This window comes from Kogia breviceps, chromosome 11 (genome assembly GCF_026419965.1).
Source record: "Kogia breviceps isolate mKogBre1 chromosome 11, mKogBre1 haplotype 1, whole genome shotgun sequence".
Classification (NCBI taxonomy): Eukaryota; Metazoa; Chordata; class Mammalia; order Artiodactyla; family Physeteridae; genus Kogia; species Kogia breviceps.
Window position 1 is genome coordinate 61,718,762 of NC_081320.1, and position 20,248 is coordinate 61,739,009.

General features: G+C 38.2%; 1 protein-coding gene and 1 pseudogene across 33 annotated transcripts in view; one reads left to right on the forward strand and one right to left on the reverse strand.

The window, feature by feature from the left end:
* Positions 1-20,248, forward strand: part of NRXN1 (neurexin 1) — a 1,120,317-nt gene that overhangs the window by 455,197 nt on the left and 644,872 nt on the right. The gene's annotated exons all lie outside the window — the stretch shown is intronic.
* Positions 2,357-2,781, reverse strand: LOC131765258 (large ribosomal subunit protein uL24-like; annotated as a pseudogene).

The following is a 20,248-nucleotide window of genomic DNA, read 5'->3' on the forward strand; positions in this document are numbered from 1 at the left end:
TTAGTTTTCTTATAGGAAACCATTAATGGAGTTTTAGGGGGACTTTAGGAGAGAGAAATTGAAAATGCTGGAAAGATAAAGCTTCTATAGCATGTTGTTAATTCTTACTTTATAGCCTTTATTTATTTTTGCATTGTTTCAGCTCTTGGGCCTCATTTTATGCCATAGCAGGCTGGAGGGGAACTATTAAGAAATGCAGTTAATAACAGCGATGGACATTAAAATGATGCTGGACTCTAAGCCCTCACTTGAAAAAAATAGCTTGGATGCCTACCCCTCAACTCCTCCCTCCCTATGGCAGAATTCCAAGTGATGTGCATTCTCTGAGACAGCCTTTCCAATCTTCCTGGGACCACCATGGGTGCTATTCTTTGATCCACTTCCATTAATCTTACATTTGTCTGCCAGGGAAAACTATTCATACTCATAGTCTCATATGTTGACCCTGACACCCTTGCTAAGGTGCGTCCCTCACTTGGAACAGGGGTGGGGGTGAGGAGTTGGGGAGGAGCAGGGCGAGGTGCACCTCTTTTCTTACTCTGGCACATAAATCATAGTCAAAGAATTTGGAATATGCCCCACTCCCTACCAAAAAAAAAAAAAAAAAAAAAAAATAGAGCAAGAGAGAGAAAATAGTACAGAGAACAACTGAGTAACCTTCAAAGCATCTCTTATGTCTCAAAACAATTAATTAGAGACCATATTCTTTTCCTGCTTTCAAAACTCAGAACATATTTTCTGTCAAATCAGATCACAGTCTAAGAAAAATGTTCCTTTTTTTTGGTTGAATGTCTTAAACTCAGCACACTAGGGTCTCACCATCATTTCCAAAGCCCTCTTTATATTTTATTCAAGATGCCCACTACAACCTCATAAAAATATACACTCCATGCTCAGTCTCCCCAACATACCAGAATTTCCAACCTGGATGTGCAAATTGGACCCAAATTGGATGCTTCATTATTGTTTCTCTTGGTTCCTTCTGAGCAGAGGTCTTCTCTTATTCATTAGAGTATCCCTCCTAGTGCTTGGAGACTGGCTTGGACATAGGCACAAAATACAGGTTGGCTGAATAAATGAGCAAATGAATTTGTATAGAGCATCACGGAGGGGTCAGCCCTAAACAGTATGAGAGTCTTCTCTAATGCTGAGGCAGGATGGAAGGAAGAAGGGAGATGAGGACCCTATGGTGAAAGACAGAGAGAAGGGAAAACGAGAACCCCCCAAGTTTAGCACCCTTTTTTAGGATTCAGGTGGTGCTAGACTGAATGGAATCAAGGACCAAAACATAAACATAAATAATTGCTTCAATGATTAAGTAGCACGCAGCCCATTTATACCATTCCCGTGGGTCTTTAGGAAGAGACACTCCTCAGCCCATTTTCTCCAGTCCTTGCTCTGTCTTGGAAGACTTTATTTTTTGGCTTAATGATTCTCTTTTAGCATAACACACACTACCATGTCTAATACAGTTGTCAGAAGGTCTTTCTCCATGTTTCATGAACTGGAGCAAATGGTTCCCTCTATGGCCCACCCGCACTGATGCTTACAGGTGTTGAAGGTTGCCAGATAGTTCTAATGGGTATTTTGATTTCTTTCAGGACAAGGAAATTTATAGACATGTGAATAAAGTTTCAGTTTACATAGATATGACCATATGTCCTGATCTACCTTGTCATCAAATATGAGATACAAAACTAAGGACTTTTAAACATACTTTTATAAGTTCAAGTATACTTTATCAGTTTGGAAATATTTTTAGCTGTGATGCATAACAATTATTGTCTCAGATTACTAATTTTAAAGGAATGTGTCACTATTTATTAGTTTCCTTTTCACAATTTTCACCTTTTTAAAAATATCTTTTTATAGGTTTCATAGGCTGGATGCCAAGGGTATTGTTGTCATACAACTTCAAGTGTATGATAATATCTATTTTTCTTTAAGATTTCTAATATGTGCCATCCAACAGCATGTTTTCAACATCATAGATGTATTGGATATAAGAACAACTATCACTTGCCACATAAAACATTTCTGTAATCTCTAAAACATGGCCAAAACATGTAGATGTTACTAAAGAAGTCAAGGGAATTCTGGCTACTTGCCCCTTTGCAAACAACAAATAAAATTACATTGTACAATTATAGTGATCAGATCTACTCCAAAAACATGATGCTATATTTGGGTCTGTTTGGTTCATAAATCGTTTTCCTTTTTACCGTCTAAATCTTATTTTATGAGTCCTGGTTTTAAAAATGGATAGTATTAAAGACAAAAGTTGAATGTCTTACTATATTTTTATTTTAAAAAATTTTTTCATTGTAACAGTTTTTAATGAAAGTTGTATATAAGATTATTTTTGCATCTTCTCAATTGTTTCTCCCTTATATTTGCCCTTTTCCTTTCCTACTTGGCAAGATTTGGCTTCAAGCTCAAGGATCTTCTTTTGGTCTTTGTCCAGTTTCGCAATAACCACCGTAATGGGGTGAACACGTGCGCGCTCAGCTGTGCCATTAGCCTTCTCCCGCTGCTCTCGCTCAGTATAGGTGACATAGTTCTTTCTGGAAGCCTGGACTACTTTACTAATTTGCTGCCCTTTGTAGCACCCTCACACAACTTGAACTCCATCCTTTCGGATGGGCATGAATGGAACTTGTCCTTCTGCCTCAGCACTTTGGAAAGAGGAGAAGACAACCTTCCTGCGAATGTGGGAAGTGCATTGACATGCCTTTTATGGTTCTTGCCTCAGTCAGAAATCACAAAGGGATTGAATTTCATTTTGGCCGCTGGCACTTCCTGTATTTTTTATACTGCACAGTTTGTATAGTAGAGAAGCTATGGGAGAAATGTATATACTTGTAAAGTCCATGTTCCTTAAGTATATATATATATATATATATAGATAGATAGATATAGATATAGATATAGATATAGATATAGATATAGATATAGATATACAAGTTTCCATTGATACCAGGTGACGTAGGCCCCGGGGGTTCATGTCCAATCCATTTGTCGGTGTGCAAGAACTGAGGTAGAGCTGGGCTGATTGGGATGAAGAAAATATTCGTTACATATCTTTTGTGCGTTCACATAAAATGTATCCCGTTAGTTATCTCTCACAGCAAATACTCACCTAATCATGCTTTAGTTTATAAGACTCAGAAGAAGTAACACTTGATCAAAAACCCATGGCTCTGTTCAAATAAATGGCACAAACAATCTGATCTTAGATAATTTCATTTTGAAATGACAGGGCAGGGCATTGAGGGGGAGGCAGAGGAAAACAGTGTGCTCTATTTGGCCCAGGCCAGGGGCTTTTTAAGACTGGCAACTCTTGATCACTACACTGATTTTGGCCCATTTGGCTGGGATGGGATGCCCTCCTAGGTAACGTGCCCCAGGAACCTGCTCTGTTTCTCTATCTTCATGACAAGCTTCCTAATGCTGGTGTTTGGGTGCAATTTTGTCCTCTGCCCTTAGATGACATTTTTTTTCCAGACTTCTTTCTCTAAATTCCTCTGTGATCGTGTACACACCACACACACATGTTTCTCTCTATGAGCATCCTTTCCACTGAACTAGGTTCCTGTTTTTTGTAAAAAAAAAAAAAAAAAAGCATCCAAAGGGTCAAGCTTGACACAACAGATTACATGGTCTTTAGAGGTGGACAGTCTGTGCTCTGAAACCTGTGGCCCTCTCTATCCTGGTTAACGAGAGAACCTGGAGGAGTCCTGGAAGTCTTGCTCTTTGCTCCCTGAACCGAGAGCAAGCTCTGTTTCCAAAGTCACCTCTCCAGATTCCGTTGACACCACAAGCTCAGAAAACCCTCCTGTGCTGTCATTGTTAGAACGTCTGTTACATCTCACAGAGGCTCTCTGGGCTCACGTACTTGCTACCCAAGTGCATGAAGAAGATGACCTACTACCCTCTTTCTTCTGGGGTGTGTACACTGTAGGTAGGTGGCAGTTTACATGCTGCCTTTTTAGGCCTGTTCATGTGTTTCTAGTGTCATTTGCCCTTGCCCTTGAAAACTCTGGAAATTGACTGCCAGAGTCTCAAATCTGGCTTTAATACTTAGTGATTGTATAACTTGAATGAGTTTCTTTATTTCATCTGTAAAATAGAGGTAATAGGAGTAATTGTTATAGCTACCAAGCAGGGCTTATGTTAAGGAGATGCTGCATTCAAAAAGTTTAGCACAGTGAGTGGTCCATAATAAGTGGTCACAAAGCTATAGATGTTATTGTTATCCCCTCCTTTATTATGTGTTCTTGGACCTTCAGGGCCAGGGTTGGAAAGGATTTGAGGCCTGCTTAACCAAGGTCAGAAGTTGGATCCAGCACAGTAACTGTCTGGGATATACACAAAGGGTTTTAGAAAACCTCAGACATGTTGTAATTCTGTGGGAATGCAGCTTAATAGCCAAAGGAAGGAAGCCAAGCCTGAATCTTTGCTGAAGGGTACTTGACTCGTGTTTAACAGGCAAACTGGGGCATGCTTCCAGGCTCAACTTTGGGGCATCTGCTGAGGGATGAGAAAGATGCTGTCTCCCACCTAGCAGACTCGCCCCTCCCCAGCACAGCATGGAGACCTAGCTGACGTCAGCCCCCTTGGGAAGAGCCCTGAATGCAGGAAAGAATCATAATAGCAAGGAAAGGAACTGGAAAAAGATTCAGAGAAACATCAAGGAGCAAGGAAATCACAGGCGTCGTGATAATTAAAATTAGATAACCCAGAACTTCCCTAGACCTACATTTCTTATGTCACTGTCATCTTTTGTCCTACTTTCCCCTTTCTGTAGATCATAATCTGTCTTTTCCTTAAAGATCTGAGTCAAACGTATATATATGGTAGAGCTTTCCTTGACTGTCCTGTTTATAAAAAGAGAGGATTTCAGACTCTTTATACTGAATAGCCCTTCCTACCTTATGCAGCTATTTTTTCCCTTTATCCATTCATCAAACATTTATTATGTGGTGACTTTAGACAAGAAATCAAGCTTAGCGCTGGGGATAAAATGTTGAACAACTTCAGTCTCTGTCCTCAAAGTGCTGCCTCTATACCATCTCCCCACCAGATTGTTGGATGAACCCCTAAAACGCCGTGGACCCTTTCTTTGCTTCTTTGCAGCGCATTGATCACTAGCCTTTGTACATATTTTGTCAGCCGTTATGTCAAGACTGTTCACCAAAAACAGAGACCTCTATGGAAGAAACCATGTTTGGTACAGAACATCCTCGATTCAGGACAGGAAATCAGAATATTTAGAGTATAGTGGGCTAATGCCATTTGTCCAGGAGAATGCCATATAATGTCCCATGTTCTCATGGATTAGGGATGTAAAAGTGTTCAGCTCATGGGAAAAGCTATGTATACTAACAGAATACCCTGGATTGTTTCATAGATAGAACGACATCACAGAAAGTCGTTCACAGGCAATGTTACAAAGAACCAGCATTCCATGGAGCTATATGAAACAGTGCATGTGTTGTACAAGCACATTTTGTAACCATAGCACTGTAAAATTCTATCTTTGTGAATAGTAAATACAATCTTGATAAAATCTCCAATTGAGAATTTACCTAAGGGTTCTGATTTAAAACTACATGGGAATAACTGATTTTAAAAATTAATTTAAAATGCTTTGGAAACACTCCACATTTACAAGGGCCTTTAAAGTTTTAAAATTTATTTTATTATACTCAGTACTTGAGCAGCAATGAACCTTACATAGTAATTGGCATGTAACAGGTGCTGCATAAATATATCTATTCGCTAGAGTATCCATTCATTCACATTTGTGAAGAATCTGCTATATTCCAGGTACTGCTGGATGTCTGGATGTGACAGGGTATAAAGCAGAATGGTTTCTGACTTCCTTGGAGTTTACAATCTAGTGGGTGAGAAAGACATATGCCTAGAGAACCAGCAGTAGTTAGGCACCTGTCTATTTTCAGAACAGATAGGATGAATTTCTGATTAATCTGAGAAAATTAAGAGAAGATAAGTGAATGCAGAAAAACCAGTAAGTAGCTGAGAACATGCTAGAATGGAGATATGGTGTCCGAACCATGGCACATAGTGTGGTAAGGAATATGTAAAGGGGAGCAAGGCAGATGGCAAGCACCCCAGGGTCGTACATCTCCTACATGCTCACATTTTTATATGGATTATACTCATTCTACACACTTCCATTAAAATATATGGTTTTATGAGGTACAGATTCTTTGAGTCCTTTTTGTGAAAGACCCAATATCACAGTTATTATTTGAGTTTAGCAATGCTATTTTTTATTATTCAGCATTGATCAATAAGGCTCTAATTCTGTTTTTTCACAACACTGCATAGTGGGACATGAGGAACATGTGAAAGAGCGGCTTCCTCACTTATAAGGTTTGCCTTTTGGTTTTCAAAAAATGCCTATTGAATTCTGGATGTCATTTCTGAAGTTGTAACTCTGCTAGAGCGTGGTCTAGCATCAGCAGAACTGGATTTATGGCCTGGATGTGTGATGTGGGGAAACAGTTTACTGTGATATGCCCCAGCTTCCAGCAGGTTTGTTTGTAGGGATTTTTCTTACGGGTCGAATGCCTCATCTTTACTGAGTGCTAGGAACATGGTAGGCACTCAGGAAAAAAAAAAGAGAGAGAGAGAGAGAAAGAAAAGATAACTCTACCAGAATAATCGTTATAATACTTTATTTCATTTACATTTATTTCATACTATCTTAGCATGGTTGACACTGTGTTCACTTTGAAGAGAACATTCACATATTATCGCAACTGATTCTTACAAGACTTTCCCAAACCTCAGTTTTATCTACCACATTCATAATTGTACCATATTTATGTATTACCTATATTATCACTTACTTAATATTTTCCATTAAAACTTAATTTACTTTTGAAATTAACCTCATCTTAAAGTAATATTATCCATAAAATTACAACTTTAATATGCTAGTTATACTTTTTCCTTCCAAGTGCACATCCAAATCAATGTAACCTGGAAATTAAATACAGTTTTTGAACCACCTAACAGCATCCACCACATCACCAGGGTTATAAGTCCCAATTTTCAAAATTACAGGGCAGCTTTGTGAAATAGGTGCAATAAGGATTTTTATGTTCATTTCTCTAGTGAGACACTTGAGGCTCAGAGAAGTTAAGAAGGTTTTTATAGTAAAACACAGTCTATACAGCCAGATGTGGAGAGATGGTGTCTCGCCTGAGCTCAGGGATCTGGATGAAGACAAATATGGCATTGGAACCCAGCTTGCACACCTCCCTGTTGTAAATTCTTTCTAGCTACTCTCTCTTCTTGGAAGTTCTTTCTCCTAATAAAGAACAGAAGCAATATGTTGGTACCACATGCAAGTATAATAATGATATTCATGAATATTTGATTTATCTAGCATAAGCCAAGAACCCAATGTGTATTTTCATAAAGCTAGGTACAATAACAGGTGATTTATATTAAAATAAATATATATTAAAATAAAATAATAATACATTATTAAAAACATTTTATTACATATCTACCTATACCTCTAAAATCCCAAATCGTTTTCAGTAACTGTTGGGACATTCGCTTCTGTGTGTCCCAGCCCCTTCTGATTAGGGAAAGGGTAGCAAAACAGATATACACACTCTCACTTTCACTGGAATGGAAAAGAATTTGAGGTTAAAGCAAAATGACTTTTGGTAGAGTCATGCTATGGGGCTGTTAAGTAAGATTTCTTAGATATTTCCTTTGTAAGGAGAACTCTTTTGGTTAAGCTATTATTGACTCATATTGCATAAGGCTTTGACCAATATATTCATTCATTCAATCCAAAAATTTTGAATACGTTCATACTATGTACCAGACACTATTCTAGGTTGGAATACAGTAGTGAACAAAAGGGCTTTTTTTTTTTTTTTTTACCTTTATGGAGCTTATACTGACTGTACTGTAAGGACCTAGCCACTAAACAAATTTTAAAAATATATAATTCATCTGTGGATAGTATGTGTTTTTGAGAAAAATCAATGTCCCTGGGCGAGGAGAAGAAGAGGGTAGCAATTTCATATAAGATGGTCACAGAGTTCTACACTGACAAGGTGACATGGGAACAAAAACCCGAAGAAGGTGAGGGAGTGATCCTGTGGCCACATTGAGGGAGATCATTCTGGGCAGACAGAGAGCAAGTGCAAACACTCTGAGGGATGAGCAGATCTGGGAGGTTCCAGAAATAGCCAAAAGGCCAGTGGGGCTGGAGCAAAGTAAGTAAGAGGAGGTGGATCCCAGGGGTAAGGGTCAGGGTCAGTTTGAGAAGGACTTTGACTTCTTGTCCAATAACATATATGTCACCAGCCTGTTTTCTCCAGCAGAAAGAAAATCTGTGTGGCTCTGCTCTCAGAGGTGTTTAGGAATTGTCACTGCCTACCAGAGTGCCTGAATGGATGCTACCAAGTATAACTGAGTGACTTCTCTTAGGAGACTGGTGCTTCCTCAGGTTACTGCTTTATGCTTCACTAAAACACAAGACTCATAATCATCACTAAATTTGGCAGCATGAATGAATCATCTGAATGAGTTCAGTGATTCTTTTTACTGATGCCCCATCAACAACCGACTAACACACTGATTGAGAAGGAAATCATTCACTGAGTCAGTAGAAATGTCTGTGAGCTTTTGATACTTTTAATAATTTTGATTTCACTGAAAAAAGAAAACTAGCCCCCTTTTATAAAGAGCACTGACTCTACTGGGTACTGAGTAAAGTACTTTGCATCTATCTATAAAATTTTAATTTTCACTGTAATCCTGTAGGGCAGGTATTGTTGTTGTTGTTGCTAATTGTGGTTAAAAAAACACAACAAACATAAAATTTACCATCTTAACCACAACATAAGTGTACAGTTCAAGAGTGTTAAGCATATTCTTATTGTTGTGCACCAGATCTCTGGAACTTTTTCATCTTGCAAAACTGTAACTGTATATCCATTAAACAACTCTGCATTTCCCCCTCCCCAGTGCCTGTTAACCACCATTCTACTTTCTGTTTCTATGTATTTGACTACTTTAGATACCTCATATAAATGGAATCATATGGTATTTTTTTTTCTTTAACTGGCTTATTTCACTTGGGGCAGGTTTTTTAAAAAAATGTTTGTTTTATATAAATCCCAGTTTTACACATGAAGAGACCAATGTTTAGCAAGTTTAATTAACTTGCTTAAAGCCATTCAGTTACTAAGTGGCACTGAGGACTTGAATCCAAGTCTAATGATAAAACCCATGCACTTAACTACTCCACTATTTCTCAAACCAGAATGCTCAGAATCTGTGGGAAGAGGGTGAGGTATGTTGATTTATTCTTGGGGACCTTTGAATTTTCTATTTCCTTTAAAAGTTTGCAACACTATTCCAGTGTGAGGAATGCAGTGCCAAACTGAAGTGACAGAGCCTGTGGCTTGATGCCAGGCTCAAGAACATCCTAAGCTCCTCACTTATTACTTGTGTTTGACACACTGACCTTTACATTTGTATGTGGGGCTGAGATTAAGAACTCTCTTTCACATTAATGTAGATATACTGTGATTGACCCAATACATCAAGCTATGGTGACAGTATTGACGCTGACCATCTACTTACCAAGCCCAGACCACCCATTCATTTAGGTTTTCATCCTTGGGTCCGAGGAAACCCTTCAGTTAACAGAGGGAAGCTTGATCTTCCTTGTTCCACCACCAGCACATTTCCAAGTCATTTGATATCAAAATAAGAATAGTTCATCATATTCATCTTCTCTGCCAGGAGCTGTCCATGTGTTCTTACTTTTTTCAGAAAAGAGCTAAGATAATTTAAATATTGTTAAACATAAAAGATAAATGTTGGGTGGTTGGTAGGAAATAAATAGAACATTCACAGTGACCACATTTTCCAAACCAAGGAAACCAGGACAGACGGGCTGATGGGTACAAGTGTATTTATGGGGTACGTGGAAGAGACTATTTGCTCAAGACTGACCTAGAAATATAGGAACATATGGTCACCCAAAAAACTTGGTGTTCTCCATTTTTAGCATATTGAGTTTAAAGGATAATTGTTGGCTTGCGTTGAACAAAAGTAAAAGAACTTCCTTAGGGCAACAGATCTTTGAGGCCATTAACTATGGGGATTGATGGAGGCGTTATCTCTAAATCAGACACTTTCAAGGACATATTAAGGTAGTGCACTGGGTAGTGCACTTTTTCTTTCCATATACTTAGAAAGGGAAAAGGAGAATTAGAATGTTGTCAATTCCATGGTTTCATTCAACATTTACTGTGCTCCACTCAAACGTCCAGCTCATCACTAGTTACTTGGGGTCAAGGTGAGGAGTAGGAATCATAGACCTAAAGCACAAAAGATACAGTGGGACAGATACTTAGAGTAATTTTAATATAATATTTTAAGTATCATTATCTTCCTTTTTTACATGTGCCAGGAGAGTGACTAAGCCTTGACAACTGGAAGATCATGAGGCCTGGGTTATCTGTTCTGGATCTTAAACTTCAAATAAAATTTTACCTGTGGAGAAGGAATTTCTAGATTTTGTGAACCTTAAGCCTAATGTCCTCAGTACAATACTTGATGAATAGGAAGTGCTCAATAAAGTTTGGCTGCTTAGCCTTTGGACATTTGGTGAGTAACACTGTATGCCAGGTATTGTGCTAAGGACACTAAGATACAAGAGTTAACATGACCCAGTCTTTAACCTCAGTAAACATGGGTTCATTGTGGAAACAGGCAGGTAAAGAGGTCATTGCAGTACTCCATTGTAAGTCCTCTGATGGGGTGAACGCTTAGTGCTATGGCAGATCCAGAGGGGGGTGTCAGGGAAGGCTTCTCGGCCTTATACCAGTGAGTTTTGAAAGGTGAATAGGTTAACCAGGTTAAAAGGTTGGAGAAGGGAGAGGTGACAAACACTGAATAAATAAGTGGGTCAGAGAGAAAGGAGAGAAGAAAGAAATGGAGGAAGGGAGATAATATATACAAAATGACGGCTTCTTTGGAGAGGAAAAAGTTTACTGTGATTGGACTCCAGGGTTTTTGAAAGTGAGTAACAGGCAATGAAGTTATTAAGATACGTGGGATCGGTTATGCTGGCCATTGTGAGGACTGGTAGGCGACTTAGACCCATATGATTCAAGCCAGGAAACTGGAAGCTACTGGAGGTGTTTCTGGGTAAGTACTTATATGAATGTTTTAGACATAAATGCAACGCTAAAGGTATAAGATGTTTTGATTTTTTTTCTTGACAGATCCCAATGTATGGTTAACTAAGAACTGAGAAGCTAGTTAGACTACATTTGTGTGTTAGCTTTACTAGTGGTTTTCCCTCTCTCTTCTCTGTTTCCTTTTTTCCATCTTTGTTTTATCCTATTTTGTCTTTTCTTCCATCTGCTAAGTAATTATTTGTATGCCCTATTTTTAGGGTCAGAATTTTGTTAGCCGCATATAAAATCAACATGTAAAGCCAAATCTGCACTTTATGTTGAGGAATACTTTAGCCCGGTAGGTAAGAAAACATTTTGAAGATCAGACAAAATTCCTGGATGTTAACAATATTTGATAATTGTGAACAGGTGGTTTGTATGTTCTCAAACAGTATCTTATTAATTTATGACTTTCTGAAATCAAAATACCATAACCTTTCTGTGATGGTATACCAGAGTAACATTTTACTATGTATACAACATTTTTTTTTTTTTAAAGATGTCATTGCCCAGTGTGGCCTAGCCCAGGTTCTAAAGTGTACCTAGTTCATAATCTTGGGTCTGCCTCTAAATAACTGTATGTTCTTGAATAAATAAGTACCCTGTCTGGGCTCTTAAATATAACCTAGTTTGGCTCCACCATTCCTCGCTAGATATCTTATTGCCTAGGACAGACAGCTGCCTGCTCTGTGCTTGGCATTCTCAAGAGACCTCCAGAGACTCCTAATAGTTCCTTTTCCTCATAACCATGATGTCCTCTCTTGTGATCCCTCCAAAATCTCCTACTTCACTTTAAACCTGGTTTTCCTTTTTGATTCCCTTTGCACCTAAAAAGATTGTCACAGAAAACTCTTGTTTAAGAGTTCGGCACATACTTACCTGTTGAAGACATATTTAAATAAAACCTCTTAGTTTTCTTTCACTGGGGTACAAATCTATCTTTTCTATCATCTACATATCTTATGGGAAGGTGAAATTTGGCCAGTTTGAATTTTTTTGGCTTTAAATTATTTGAAGAGCTGAATAAGCTCTTTATAAAAGTGGGAGTGGTAATATGAGTATTAATTATTATTTGGATTAGTCATTATCAGGCATTTGGCATGTATAGATAAAAGATGCTGCTACGTTAAACTGAAAAGTGTAGGCCAAGTAAGAATATTTTTCAGTTTTTTTAATCTTTCTTTCTTTTTCTTTTAGCTCCTTATTTATTCTGGCCTGGTCTAGTGACTTGATTTAACCAATAGAATGCCTTTCCATTCAGAGGCATTCTATTGGGCCTTTCCAAGTCTAAGCCTTAAGGAGGTCTGGCAGCTTTAATTTTTGCACTTTTGGGAGCCCGGACCCACTACATAAAAAGTTTGGTCTGGAAGAGACCATGTGGTGAGGTCACATAAGGAGAGACCCTGAGTCTACATGGAGAGAAGCCATGTGTCCCAGCTGTCCCCAAAGGTGCCACTCAGCCCAGCAGTTGCTTCAGCTCAGAACTTTGAATCTGGAGTGAGCAATGCAGAGGGGCAGGAGGTTTAGAACTTGTTCTGAAAGACCAGCATCTTGTTTCCAGTGGCAGTCTCTGAGACAAGGGCAAGAGTGGGGACTCAGTATCCAGTACAGACAGAATCTTCTTTTAATGCAATTTCTGGTACCCTAACATCCCTCATTTTCTACTTAAAAAAAAAAAAAAAAGAAAGATTAAAAAAAAAATTTTCACCCATTTCTTCCATACCCACTTCCTGCCTCTGGCAACCACCAATCTGTTCTCTGTATCTATGAGCTTGGTTTTGTTTCTTGATTTTTTTGTTTGTTTGTTTGATTAGATCCTGCATATAAGAGGGATCATATGGTGTTTATCTTTCTCTGTCTGACTTATTTCACTTAGCATAATACCCTCCAAGTTCATCCATGTTCTTGCAAATGGCAAAATTTCATTTTTTATGGTTGAATAATCTTCCCGTGTGTGTGTGTGTCTGTGTGTCTGTGTGTCTGTGTGTCTGTGTGTGTGGCACAATTTCTTTATCCATTCATCCTTTGATGGACACTTAAGTTACTTAAGTTGTTTCCATATCTTGGCTATTGTAAATAATGCTGCAAGGAACATGGGGTGCTTACATCTTTTTGAGTTACTGATTGCATTTTCTTCAGGTAAATACCCAGAAGTGGAATTGCTGGATCATATGGTAGTTTCTTTCCTTCCTTCCTTCCCTCCCTCCTTCCTTCCTTCCTCCCCGCTCTCTTTCTTTCTTTCTCTCTTTCTCTTTTTTCTTTCTTTCTCTCTCTTCCTTCCTCCCCCTTTCTTTCTCTTTCCTTCTTTCTTTCTTTCCTTCTTTCTTTCTCTTTCTCTTCCTCCTTTCTCCCCCCTTTCTTTCTTTCTTTCTTTTTTTTTCTTCCTTCCTTCCTTCCTTCCTTCCTTCCTTCCTTCCTCTCCCCTCTTTCTTTCTTGCTCTTTCTTTCTTTCTTTCTTTCTTCTTTCTTTCCTCCTTTCTCTCCCATTCCTTCCTCCCTCCTCCCTTCCTTTCTTTCTTTCTCCCTTCCTTCCTTCCTTCCTTCCTTTTTTAAGAAACCTCCATATGTTCTCCATAGTGGCTGTACCAATTTACATTCCCACCAACAGTGCAAGAGTTCCCTTTTCTCCACCTCTTCACCAACACTTGCTGTTTCTTGTCTTTTTGATAATAGCCATTCTAACAGGTGCATTTGGTCTTAACAGTGCTCTAGACAGTGTAGGAACTGGGAATACAGCCCAAGACACAAGCCCTTCTGCTCAGGGACATAATCATGAGAGGGAGATGAGCCACGGAGGAACAGCACTGTACCACTGAGCCAGGATCCCGCCCAAATGAGAGAGAAACCCCAGTTTCAGATATCCAGAATGTGCTGCCTCCTGCGCTAGGTAGCCTCTTGCCCAGTGTATGTCTTCATCCTTCCTCCACTTGTCATATTTTTTGGTCCTCTTACTTTCTCTTCCAGCATCTATTGGAGACATTGGTGAGTTAGAATTTTCTTGTAAACCGTTCCTCTCAATTTTATCTCTAGAGGAAATCATATTGTTACCTATGTCAATCAAGTAACCACTAAAAATAATTATATTTTTAGACTATAATTAAATAATTAACACCAATATGCTGAATTAATGTATGATTATATTTAAATGCTCTTTTTTTCTAAACATATCAAAATCAGGATTCCTCTAACTGTCTTTGTATATGGGTGTGGGTATGGGGCATTTAGCAGAAGATTGGATGCTATCAATAAACAACAGAGCTAAAATTATAAATTAGATCCAGTACCATGCTTTGGGGAATTTTCATCTCTGAATTATTAATTTTCAGGTCTGTTTTGTAAGCCCTTTTTCATTCTTTCAAGATGTGGACATGAGTTTTCTTCTGGGAATATGAAGGTTAGGCATGATTTAATTCTCTCAGTGTTTACTGAATATTTATTATATGCAATTAGGTATCCTAAAATCTGCAGAGGCTATAGAGAAGAATAAGATCTGTTTTCAAACCCCTTGGGAAAAGAGCATTGCAAGAGGGAATATAAAACAAATGATTTGGAGCGGAAAACATCTTTTTACATCAAAACATTGTCTTAAAAACCCACCAGCAGAAAATATAACCATCTCATGCTAACTCTAGTTATCTAAAGTTTCTACACTGCCATCTTTCCTATGTAGATCTCAGGCAAGGATGTGCCTAACATTTGCACTGGGTCTCCAGTGGTGGGATTATTTATACTAACCCAGTCATATTTTCCTACTAGTTTTCTCCTTCATATTGCATGCACATCTGTGGAAAAGTTGGGTGACAGTAGCGCAACCTGGGTGAATCTTGTTATATTCATCATTCGTGGAGCTCCCAGCTCACTCCCCGCACCCTCACTCTCCAGATCAGATCACGACTCTTTGTGACTTTGTGGTCTCTTTAGGAATCCAATACAGGCTTTCCTTATTTAGCAGTGCTACCCTAGCAGCATAAAATATAAAATGAAATCAGTCCCCTCCCAGACTTCCTAGTCTCTGAAGACATTAGCTGAGAATCAGTTTTCCTCCCAGCCCTGTAAATTGCATGGCAGCTGGCCTGCATTAGAAGCTGATACAAAACTAGGCATCTCATTTCACTCTACCCACAATTTGGTGAGTAGGCTTTATGTTACTAAGATTAGGATCATTTGACTTCAGTAAAATATTAATTTCTTGAATGATCTCTGTAAAGGAGCATGTCAAAATGGGAAATTCAGCTTAAGGGAAAAGAAAATCTGAAAATGCCACAAGTGCTCGACGTAAAGAAGTGATAGTTTCATGTTATCTAATCCAGGGCTAAGCCCAGATGCCCTCAGTGGTGAGAGCGAGTCTGGGAGAGTGAGTGGTGGGAGGGTGGATTTAGCCTTCTTAAAATTGTCATCGCCACCTCTCGAGTGACCTCAAAACAAAATAATTATAGTGTAATTCCTTGCTCTGAACAATTTACATCTTCTCATATGTATCTAGAGTGTAAATAAAAATGTGTTGCACATTTTGCTATTTTTGTATACTGTAACATACAATATAGTACTGTGGTGGATACACGAACCTACACATTTGATAAAATTGAGTGGAACTAAGTACACACATACCCACAGATACACACATGCAAATCAGTACAAAAGAGTCGGAAATCCCTGTATTAGATAGGTGGGTTGGATCAATGTCAATATCCTGGTTGTGATATTGTACTAAAATTTTTCAAGATACTACTATTAGTGGTAGTGAGCAATAAGAAAGTGAACAATAGGTATGTAGCATCTCTCTGTACTTTCTTACAACTACATGTGAAGCTGCTGCTATCTCAAAGCAAATTTTATATTTAAAGTTATGAGCTTGTTATGCAAATACAGCTTCAAAACAAGTCTCCTAAGCAACCCCTTTCAAACATTGTGAACCCTAACCCTTCCTATATGACATTCTGGAACTGATATCCTGAGCCCTGGACGGTATTCTCCTGCTGGAAACAAATATTTCAAAAGTGATTTGTGAGAAATAGAGAGCTCTAAGAAGGAAAAACCGAAGAAAAAATCTGGAACATTGAATTCAATGTTGGAATAGGAGATGTTCAGGGCCACTGTGTTCTTTTTAATATTCTTCATGAACTTGTCATCCTGAGGCTTCATGATGAGGCTTTATGAACTTGTTACGGGATGGGTAGCACCAAATTTTAGCCTTTAATGATTTTAAAAAGTTAAGAAAAAATAATTTCTCTTTTGCTCAATTTAGATTTCAATTTTCCTAGCTTTTAATCTACATTTAAATATGATTTAGGAAACTCAGGCCAGACTTCTTAATCCCTACTAATGCACAAATGCCCAAATCAAAAAGTAACTGGATCACATTATTGCGTACTATAGATAAGCTTATTGGTTAGTAACTGTTTTAACAATCTCTCCCATCTCCTAAAAACTTGGGTTTCTCAATAAAGTAGAAGTATTCTGTATTTCTGTGCCTTCAATTTAGTTTTTTCCTTCAGAAAGACGTACTGTTGGGCATCTATAAAAAATTATATCAGCCAGATACTATTACCATTCCATATATACTATGGCAGTTTTCCTTATATTTGTTCCAAATCTTTAGTTATAACAGTAGATATAATACCCTGTATAGTCTCATTAATTGGTATTTTATATACTATTCAGCCTAGCCATGGGTAGCCATAAAACTATTAATGTTCTTCAGCTAAATGTTTAGTTAAGGTAAAACTGGAACTCCTTGCATCATGTGATATTAGGAACCAAAATATGGAATGCTATTGGGCACTAATGTTAAAGCAAAATCAATCTTAAAAAGTCCACTTAAATACTTTTAACAGTTAACTATTTTTAGATAAATCTTCAGCTAGTATACATGAAGCTCATAATTATCTATTGTAGTGGTGAGGCTTATTTTATATTCACAGATATTAACAACATTTTATATGGGATCTCAAATCTTTCACTTGTGCTAGTAACAGAGAAAAATGAACAAGTTTGAATTTCATATCTTATTTCTCCACACCATTCTCAGAGTTCTTCATCAGCTGGCATTATTTATTCATTGATTTCTCTATGTGAAGTATCACACTGAGAATGGCTTGGAAGTGAAAAAATGCTGAGATTAGGAAATGTAATAATGGTTCAGAATATTCACAACCAATAGGTAGTAGTTTATCACTTGCTATGATGGTAATATAGAAACAAATTCTGGGTGAGAATATGGCTGCTGACCACAATGCCATTGGGAAAGGCTTCTTTTAGGAGGGTGCTTTCAAAAGAGAGCTACGGTCATTCAGTTCCTGACCAAGCTGGATGCAAACACATTCAGTGTTTGCAATGCAAGACCTGCATCTGTTTACATAGAATACATAAAGGAAATGTGGAGGCACGTTGAAGGTTTGTGTATGTCTCTGTGAGTGTGCGTGCGCGTGTGTGTGTCTGATAATTAGTGAAAGTGAGGCTATTGAAAGTTACAAGTAAGAGTTTTTTTCTTCAGGTAGCTTAAAACCTAAGCTGTTCTGTAGACCTAAGATGCACAATATAAGGAGAGAAAAAAGAAGATTAAAAACTTGATTCAACAGGAATGCACTGGTCTTAGTTTGAAATGCAGATATAAAAAGTGCTACTAAGTGTTTTTGACTGTGTTTTTGCTTTCTGGGTTTTTTTTTTTTTTTGCATTAGACCCCAGAATATAGGACACTGTCAAAAATAGCCCATAAGGTCTGTGACTAAGAAAGAAATATACTAGGAATTTTGTCACTAAAGTAACTAAAAACTGCAGTATACAAAATGTGATTATAAAGTAATAACACTAATTCTATAATCCATATATAAATTTTCAGTCACCCTCACAGCTTAAACTCTATGTAGGTGGATATCTCTTTAGAAAATAGTCTTCTGAAAATATGTATATGAAGAATGCACTGGTAAGTCCTATTAATAATTAACTTGTTTTCTCTCCCTCTTTCTTTTCCTCTTATTCTCTCCTTTTCTTCCTCCCTCCCCCACCCCTCTCTGTTTCTCTCATTCTCTCCATCTCTGTTTTTCACATGTTTTATAAAGATTATTTTCCTGTGCTGGCTTTAAGCAAGGTCTATAGGTTAGAACCATTTCTTTAAAAAGATCTGCCATTATTTACCATTTTTAGATGCAATTTAACTTTTGGTTATGACAGAGGGCAGTTATATTTGAAGGAAGTAATGCTTTTCCTCTAAAGCAAAATTTGCTGATTAAATAACTCTACTGTTAAAGGGAAGCATTGCTATTAATGCATTGAATAAATATTTATTGAGCACTTTTTACAGAACAACCACTGTGCACAGGGAAAAATGGTAAAAAGCAAAATAGCTGTGGGCTCTGCCCTCATAGAATGTGCCTCTAGCAACATATTCTGGATAATCCACAAAAAAATGATAAAGTCTAATATCTATTTTTAGGATTTGTAAATTGCTCATTTTCTAAACGTTATTCCACACTTTTGTCAATAAAATTAGACAGTGAAAAGAGAGATCAGAATTCTCTGGTCCGCAAATGTAAAATAGATAGCTAGTGGGAAGCAGCTGCATAGCACAGGAAGGATCAGCTCGGTGCTTTGTGACCACCTAGAGGGGTGGGATAGGGAGGGTGGGAGGGAGACGCAGGAGGGAGGAGATATGGGGATGTATGTATACGTATAGCTGAGTCACTTTGTTATACTGCAGAAACTAACACACCATTGTAAAGCAATTATACTCCAATAAAGATGTTAAAAAAATAAAAAAGAATTCTCAGGTCCACACAACTATAGCCATGCAGAACCTATCATTAAAGAGCATGCAGTATTGGGACTCAGGAAATAGGCGCCTGCACAGAGCTTTTTGCCTCTAGGAAGCATCTCCTGGCTCCCATGTATCCTGCCCAGGGCCTATTGCCAGACCATATAGTGGCCTCTGGAGAAGATGCAGCCCAGCACCAGGGTTCATGCTGGGGACTGGATTTCGGGCTGATTGTACAGCTGTGCACACAGACCTCTTTACTCACTCCACGTCACACTTCAGGGAAGCTCAGTTACTGAGTATTCCTGTTAAACACAATATGTACCCAGAATGCTTTTAATGATAGGGAAAAACACTGAAGCTCAAAGATCGACTGTAACAGAATTCTCAAATGTATATTCCAAACCACCAGAAAGGGAATGTAGACATCATTGAATACAAAACATTAGAAATTAAGTCTTTAAAATATGTCTCTGGCAACCGGTTCTATCTCATGTGGCAATACATCTTAGAAGCTAAAGTGTTTTGGTGACGTATTGCTCTAATCCATCCCAACGAGCACTCTCTGAGAGCATATGTGTGCGATACATTATCTCTGGGAGAGGCTGTGGCGCTCACGTAGCAGTCCGTTGTCCGGAGAGTACAGAGCAGAAGCCATAGCACGAGGATCCCCTGATGCAGTGGCTGCCAGCGATCAAGGCAAGGGTGCTGCACAATCTGTGGGGTGTGAAAGGAACCTAGAATCCTGTTGGCTGTCAGCAAATGTTAAATAAAAGTCCAAAGGGCTATAGTCTCCTCCTCAATGTGCTCAACAGCACAATAGGATAATTCACTTTGTGCCATTCCCTTTTGGAAACCACCCTTCTTGCTTGATTTTGTAGAGTGCTTTCGGGTGATGTTAATATTTGGATTTCTCTCCTGGGTAGATACTAGGAGACCTGAGAGAGCTGGAGCAAGATGATGTTACAGTTTGATACTTCCTTTATGTATGCCTCTGACCTCATCTGTGTGAAGTTAATTTGATTTTGCCTGCATAGAAAAGGAGCCTTGGGAGATGAGTTTTTATTAGAGATATGCTGAACCATTTAGTTTCTAAACTTACAAACTGGAGGAAATTGAAAAGTCCTTGAAGACTGGAGCTTTTGGTGTATATCCAAATTTCACATCAGATCGTTTTTCTTGACAAAAGCCAATATCTCAAGCAGTTTTGAGAGACATCCTCTTATAATCATTTGACAATTTAAG